General features: G+C 39.5%; 1 protein-coding gene across 1 annotated transcript in view; it reads left to right on the forward strand.

The window, feature by feature from the left end:
* Window positions 1–210: 210 nt before the first annotated feature.
* The window catches only part of LOC111957563 (tenascin-like), a 70,762-nt gene continuing 62,772 nt past the window's right edge, over window positions 211–8,200 (forward strand). Inside the window, exon 1 of the mRNA XM_023978423.2 lies at window positions 211–555. The gene's annotated coding sequence lies outside the window, so the exon portion shown is untranslated. The remainder of the gene's footprint in view (window positions 556–8,200) is intronic.

Genomic DNA, 8,200 nt, shown 5'->3' on the forward strand with positions numbered 1-8,200 from the left:
ATGTTAATGCAGCCCTGAATTCACTAATTTATTCCTCTTCCATTGGCTGCTCCACTTTGTGGCTAATGGTCCACCCTCCCCCCAAACCCTCAGTCCCCCCCCCCTCTCTCTATTTCTCTCCCCCTCTCTCCAGCCTTGAGGCATCCCGTTTCAACTCCTCAGCTTCCATTCATAGGGGGGGTATTCAAGAGCGCTAGGTGGGAGTGGGGTYTGAACGCATAGTCTACTATTTAAGAGAAAGGGAATTCTCCCTCCCTCTCTCTTTCACTCAGTCCCCAGCTCTCCTGGCTTCTCTCTTTCTCTCTCTCTCTTTCTCTCTCTCCTCTCACTGACTACATCAGCAGCAGGCTGGGTCTCTAGGTAGATGGAATAGACTGATTGAGAGAAGGAGAGGAAAATGACTAAACTGTCATTGCTTTAGAAGGCAAAGTCACAGACCCATAAGAACATTTGTTTGAGGCTTTGGTTTCTTTGAGCCAAGTTCTCACATACTTTCTTTTTGTTCTATTCCGTTGATTTAGCTCCGGTGGAGAGATTCTGTGAATTCAGTGGAAGGTAAGCTGCTCCTGTGTTTAGCTGTGTGGTACTTGGTGATGTTCTGTTTGAATTAGAATTAAAGCTCATGTCTAGATTTTGTGTGATCAGATCATTTAAGATTTTTGTTAGTGTGACTTAATTTAGTATGGATTTTTATTAATATTACAGAAATAACACATTGGGAAATACAATAAATTTAATGTTTTGGTTTGTCTTAAAATATGTCTTGATGGGAAATGATGTATTTATTGGAACCAAATAAATACAAAGCAAAACATGTCAGAACGGTAAACTGTGGATTATAATGAGATATATTTCATTCATCAAAGTGGAGTCTTTTATTATTTGCCTTTTATACTTTTTAACAAGCGAAGACTTCTGAAGCTGGCTTAGTTTGTTCCATCAATATTCCTTTACTGTACATGCTCAAAGGTGCCTTTACAGTTTATGAGTTTACCACATGTTTGCATGTTTYTACTATTTACTTCTTACCTAATCTCATCCACCAGCCTGCTCTCTCTCTCTCGCTTGAGCCTGGGGGTGAGGATAGCTGGGTCTTACCTGAACAGAGGGGAAAATGACATTCAGTGATCCAAGATGTTAATCATCTACTGAATAATTCTGCCTGTGGAGGTGTTGAGTTGCAGTCAGCTGGGGTTCGGGATAGTAGGGTTGTTCTGTGTGTGTTGCCTCCCGCAGCCTGCCAGATATGAGTCTGTAGATCTACTGTATGTGTGCCAGCAGACATTGAGCTTCTGTAGCTCGAGAGACAGACAGCTGCTGTGCAATACAGTTGCTCTCTCTACTCTATACTCTCTCTATTCTCTCTCCACTCTCTACTCTCTCTACTCTATACTCTCTTTATTCTCTCTCCACTCTACTCTCTCTACTATTTGTTGTCTCTACTCTCTCTACTCTCTACTCTCTCTACTCTCTTTCTATTATCTCTCTCTCCAGTATCTCTTCTCTCTCTACTCTCTCTCTACTTTGTTCTCTCTACTCTCTCTACTCTATACTCTCTGTATTCTCTCTACTCTCTCTGTTCTCTCTACTCTCTTTCTATTCTCTCTACTCTCTAGTATCTCTACTCTCTCTACTCTTTGTTCTCTCTAGTCTCTCTGTTATCTCTACTCTCTAGCAGCTCTACTCTCTCTACTCTCTCTACTCTTTGATCTCTCTACTCTCTTTACTCTATACTCTCTCTATTCTCTCTGTTCTCTGTTCTCTCTACTCTCTCTATTCTCTCTACTCTCTCTTTTCTCTCTATTCTCTCATCGTTACTTGCTCTACTCTCTCTATTCTCTTTATTCTCTCTATTCTCTCCTTTCTCTCTACCCTATCTACTCTCCCCTTTCTCTCTACACTCTCTATTAGCTCTACTCTCTCCACTCTCTAATCTCTCCTTTCTCTCTAACCTCTCTATTCTCCCCCTTCTCTCTACTCTCTCTATCTCTACTCTCTCTACTCTCTACTCCTGTTGTCTCTACTCTCCACTCTCTCCACTCTCTACTCTCTACTGTCTCTACTCCTACTCTCTCTTGTCCTCTCCTCTCTCTACTCTCTCTTCTCTATGTCTCTTCCCTCTCTCTACTCTCTACTCTCTATTGTCTCTATCCTCCTCTCTACTCTCTCTTCACTACTCTCTACATTCTCTCTACTCCCTCTACTCTCTACTGTCTCTACTTCTCTACTCTCTCCTCTCTACTCTCTACTGTCTCCTATCTCTCTCTACTCTCCTCATTCACTCTACTCTCTCTCTCTCTTACTCTCTATCTCTATTGTCTCTACTCTCTCTACTCTCTACTCTCTACTCTCTCCTCACTCTACTCTCTAATTTCTCTCTACTCCCTCTACTGTCTCTACTACTCTCTTACTCTCTCCTCTCGTCTCTCTCTACTGTTCTCTTCTCTCTCTACTCTCGTCATTCACTCTACTTCTCTACTCTCTCTACTCTCTCCTCGCTCTATCACTCTACTCTTCCTTCCTCTCTCACTCTACTCTCTACTCCCTACTCTCTAACTCTCCTCTACTCTCTCTACTTTCTCCTCATCTACTCCTACTCTCTACTGTCTCTACTGTCTCTACTTCTCGTGCGCTGCTACTCTCTCTCTGTTCTTTCTATGTTTTATATTCTCTACGCTCTACTCAGTCTATTCTTTCTACTCTCTATATTCTCTCTATTCTCTCTAATCTCTTTAATCTCTCTACTATCTATATATTCTCTCTCTCTGTTCTCTAGTCTCTCTGTTCTCTCTACTATCTATATTCTCTCTACTCCCTCTGTTCTCTTTGACTCTCTCTATTCTCTCCACTCTCTCTGTTTATTTCTATTTTTTCTATCTCTTTTATTTTTTCTACTCTACAACTCTCTAATTCTCTCGACTCTCTTCTACTCTCTTTCTATTCTCTACTCTCTCAGTTTCCTCTAGTACATCTAGTTTCTCACTCTCTCTACTCTTTTGTTCTCTCTACTCTCTCATATCTCTGTTCACTCTATCCCTTTCTACTCTCCATTATTCTACTCCTCTATCTCTATATTCATTCTACTTCTCTCTACTCTCTTTACTCTCCAATTTCTCTCTATTCTCTCTACTCTCCTATTCTCCTCTACTCTTTCTTTTCTTCTCTCTGTCCTCGTATATCTCTATTATCTCTACTCTCTCTACTCTCTACTCTCTGTTCTATCTATTTCCCTCTACTCTCTACTCTCTATACTCTTCAACTCTACTTCTAACCCAATCTCTCTCATCTACTGTTCTCTCGACTTCTCTCTGTATCTCTACTTCTCTCATTCCTCTCTGTCTCTGTCTATCTACTCTATATTCTCTCTCAATCTCTCTAATGTCCGTTCTTGTCTACTCATCTATATTCTCCTTCTACTCTCTGCTGTTCTCTCTACTCTCTATATTCTCTGCTACTCTCTCTGTTCTCTCTACTACTATATTCTCTCTACTATCTCTATTCTCTATCTCTCTGTTCTCTTATACTCTGTTCTCTTTGCTCTCTCTACTCTTTGTTCTCTCTATCTATACTAATCTCTCTAACTCTCTCTGTTCTCTCTACTATCCTATATTCTCTCTACTTCTCTCTGTTCTCTTCTACTCTCTATTCTCTCCTCACTCTCTGTTCTTCTCTATTCTGTTGTCTATTCTCTACTCTCTATCACTCTCTACCTCCTCTCTACTTCTCTTTCTTATTCTCCAATCTTATTTCTCTATTACGTCTAGTTTCTCTACTCTCTCTAACTGCTCTCTACTATCTTTTTCTCTCTATTCTACTCTATCTCTGTTCACTCTAGATTCCTTTCTAATCTACTACATTATCTCTACTTGCACTCTCTACTTCTATATTCATTCTACTCTCATGCTCTTCTATTTACTCTCTACTCTTCTCTATGTCTCTCTACTCTCCTATTAGTCTCTACTCTTATTCCTTCTACTCTCTCGTTTCTGCTCTTATCTCTCTATGTATCTCTACTCTGCTCTACTCTCACTCTCTCTGTTCTATCTATTGTCCCTTTACTTCTCTAACTCTCTATCTCTCTCTACTACTCTCTCATTTCTCTACTCTCTTGTTCTCTTACTCCTCTGTTTCTCTACTCTCTTACTCTCTCCTATTTCTCTCTCTTCTTATTCTCTCTGTCTCTCTATTCTTCTATTATTATACTCTCTCTACTCTCTGTCTTACTGCTATTCTTCTAATATATTGCTCTCTCCTTTCCCACTTATTCCTTGACTCTCTCTATGTACTTCTTCACCTTTCACTCTACTCTCTATAACTCTCAATATTCACTACCTCTATTTTCTCCCTCTCTCTTCATCTCTCTATCATTCTACTCCTAGTTTTATCTCTCACTATCTATATTCTCTCTACTCTCATCTGTCTCTCGCTATCCTCTTCCTTTGAATCTCTCTACTCTCTACTATCTCTCTTCTTTTCTCTCTTTCTACATTACTGCTATACTGTTCTCCTCTTTTCTCTCGTTACTCTCTCTTACTCTCTTGATCTCTCTACTCTTTCCCTACTCTGCATCTCTCTGTTACCTCTTCTTCTAACTCCTACACGTTTCTCTCTTACTCTCTAGTTTCTCTACCTCTCTTCTCAATCTCTATCTCTCTCTGTACTTCTATCTATTTTCTCATCCTCTCTATACTCTCTTTCTCTCTAACTCTCTCAACTCTCATTTCTACTTTGCTGTTCTCTTCTCTCTGTTCTCTCTACTATGTCAGTATTCTCTCTACTGCATTCTGCTTCTAACTCTCTACCTTGCTATATTCTCTCTACTCTCTCTGTTCTCTCTACTATCTATATTCTCTCTACTCTCTCTGTTCTCTCTCGACTTCTCTGTCTCTATATTCCTCTCTACTCTCCCTATTGTCTCTCTCTTTCTACTCTCTCTGTCTCTTCTATATCTCTATATTATCTCTACTCTCTTCTACTCTCTCTCGTCTATCTATTTCCTATTACTCTCTACTCTCTACTCTTCTTACTCTCTCTACCTCTAATCTCTTCTAATTGCTCTGTTCTCTCGATCTCTCTGTACTCTCTACTCTCTCTATTTCTCTGTTCTCTCTACTATCTAATATTCTCTCTACTCTCTCTGTTCTCTTTACTATCTTATCTCTCTAACTCTCTCTGTTTTCTACTATCTATATTCTCTTCTACTCTACTCTGTTCTCGTCTACTATCTATATTCTCTCTACTCTCTCTGTTCCTGTCTACTATCTATATTCTCTCTACTCTCCTCTGTCTCTTCTACTATCTTATTCTCTCTACTCTCTCTGTTCTTCTACTATCTATATTATCTCTACTCTCTTGTTCTCTCTACAGCTATATTCTCTCTACTATCTATATTCTCTCTACCTCTCTGTTTCTCTGTCTCTCTTTTATCTCTACTCTCTGTTCTCTCTTTACATGTCTATATTCTCTCTACTCTCTCTGTTCTTTCTACTACTCTATATTCTCTCTACTCTCTCTGTTCTGCTCTACTATCTATATTTCTCCTCTACTCTCTCTGTTCTGTCTACTATCTATATTCTCCTGACTCTCTCTTTTCTGTCTACTATCTATATTTCTCTACTCTCTTGTTCTCTCTACTAGCTATATTCCTCTACTATCTATATTCTCTCTACTCTCTCTGTTTCTGTCTACTATCTCTAATCTATTCTACTCTCTACTTTGGTTCTCTCTCTACTAGCTCATATTCTCTCTACTATCTATTTTTCTTACTCTCCTCTGTTCTCTCTTGTCTCCTTACTCGTTCTCTCTGACTCGGCACTCTATTCCTCTACTCTCTCTACTCTCAATATTCATTATACTCTATCTACTCTCTCTACTATTGTTTATCCTTTTACTCTCTTTGTTCTCTCTCTACTATTTTTTCTCTACTATCTACTCATTCTCTTCTCTACTCTCTCTGTTCTCTCGACTCTCTCTCATTCTATCAACTCTCTCTCCTCTTACTCTCTTTGTTACTCTCTCTCAGTCTTATATTCTCTTCTAACTATCTATATTTTCTCTCTACTCTCTCTGTTCTTCTACTATCTATACTTTATCTCTACTCTCTTGTGACTTCTCTCTACTAGCTTACTTCTCCTCTCTACTATCTATGATTCTCTCTACTCTCCTCTGTTCGTCTACTATCTTTCTTATCTCTACTCTCTTTGTTCTCTCTACTAGCTATTATTCTCTTACTATCTATATTCTCTCTCTCTCCTGTTCTGTCCTAACTATCTCTATTATCTCTACTCTCTTTGTTATCTCTACTAGTATATTTCTCTCTACTATCTTATATTCTCTCTATCTCTCTGTTCTCATCGACTCCTTCTGTTCTCTTGACTCTCTCTATTGTATACTCTCTCTACTCTTTGTTCACTCTACTCTCTATACTCTCCATATTCTCTCTACTCTCTCTTTTCTTTCTCCTCTCTCCTCTCTCTGCTCTCTATATTCATTCTAATCTCTCTAATCGCTTTAATCTCTCTACTATCTCTATTCTCTCTACTCTCGTTGTTCTCCTGACTCCCTCTGTTCTCTTGACTCTCTCTACTCTCTCTATCCTCTCTTTCTTTTCTCTCTGTTTCTCTTATCTCTATATGTTCTCTACTCTTTCTACTCTCTACTCTCTCTACTCTCTCTGTTCTATCTATTTTATTTACTCTCTACTCTCATCTCTCTGTACTCTCTCTACTCTAATCTCTCTAATCACTCTGTTCTCTCGACTCTCTCTGTTCTCTCTACTCTCTCTTTTCTCTCTTATCTCTTATCTCTACTCTCTGTACTCTCTCTATTCTATCTATCCCCTCTAATATCTCCTTTCTCTCTAATCTCTATACTCTCCATTTTCTCTCTACTCTCTCTGTTCTCTCTACTCTCTAGTATCTCTATTCTCACTTCTCTGTCTACTCTCTACTCTCTACTCTCTACTCTTTAGTATCTCTATTCTTACTACTCTCTACTGTCTCTAATCTCTTAACTCTCTCGACTCTCTCGACTCTCTTTACTCTCTCTACTCTCCCTATTCTCTCTGCTCTCTCTACTCTCTGTTCTTTCTATTCTCTACTGTCTACTCTCTCTACCCTCTCTACACTAATCTCTCTAATCGTTTATTTTTTCTACTCTCTACTCTCTCAACTCTCTCTACTCTCCCTATTCTCTCTGCTCTCTTTACTCTCTGTTCTTTCTATTCTCTACTCTCTACTTTCTCTAATCTCTCTATTCTCTGTACTCTCCCTACTCTCTCTACTCTCTCTACCCTCTCTACACTAATCTCTCTAATCGCTCTGTTCTCTCGATTCTCTGTTCTCTCTACTCTCTCTATTCTCTCTATTCTCTCTACTCTATATTTTCTCTCTTTAATTGCTTATCTCTACTCTCTGTTCTTTCTATTCTCTACTCTCTACTCTCTCTACTTTCTCTAATCTCTCTATTCTCTCTTCTCTCCCTACTCTCTTATTCTCTCTACTCTCCCTACTCTCTCTAATCCCTCTACTCTCTCCTTTCTCTCTAATCTCTCTACTCTCCTTTYTCTCTCTATGCTCTCTCTTCTCTCTCTACTCTCTCGATTCTCTCTATTCTCTCTACTCTCTCTTTCTATTCTCTCTACTCTCTCTACTCTCTCTACTCTCCCTACTCTCTCTGTTCCCTCTACTCTCTCCTTTCTCTCTAATCTCTCTACTCTCCCTTTTCTCTCTATTCTCTCTCTTCTCTCTGTTCTTTTATTTTTTTTCTATTCTCTACTCTACTCTATTCTCTACTCTACTCTACTCGTTCTACTCTCTCTACACTGCTCTCTCTATTCTCTCTACTCTCTCTTTGCTCTCTATTATCTATACTCTCTCTATTCTCTACTCTCTACTCTCTCTCCTGGTTCTCTCATTGTACGTTCGGTACACAGTACTAGCTGGCAGCTCTGCAGACTCTCTTCCTCCCTCTAGTCTATGTGCTGTTAAGCACTGGGCTACAGGCAGCGTGTCTGTGTGTGCATGTATAGTCCTTAACACTCACAGATCTAAGTATGGAGATGTGTGTGTGTGTTGAGGCACTTTGTGTGGTTAAGTATGGAGATGTGTGTGTGTGTTGGGGCACTGTGTGTGGTTAAGTATGGAGATGTGTGTGTGTTGGGGCACTGTGTGTGGTTAAGTATGGAGATGTGTGTGTGTGT

This window comes from Salvelinus sp. IW2-2015, linkage group LG33 (genome assembly GCF_002910315.2).
Source record: "Salvelinus sp. IW2-2015 linkage group LG33, ASM291031v2, whole genome shotgun sequence".
NCBI lineage: Eukaryota > Metazoa > Chordata > Actinopteri > Salmoniformes > Salmonidae > Salvelinus > Salvelinus sp. IW2-2015.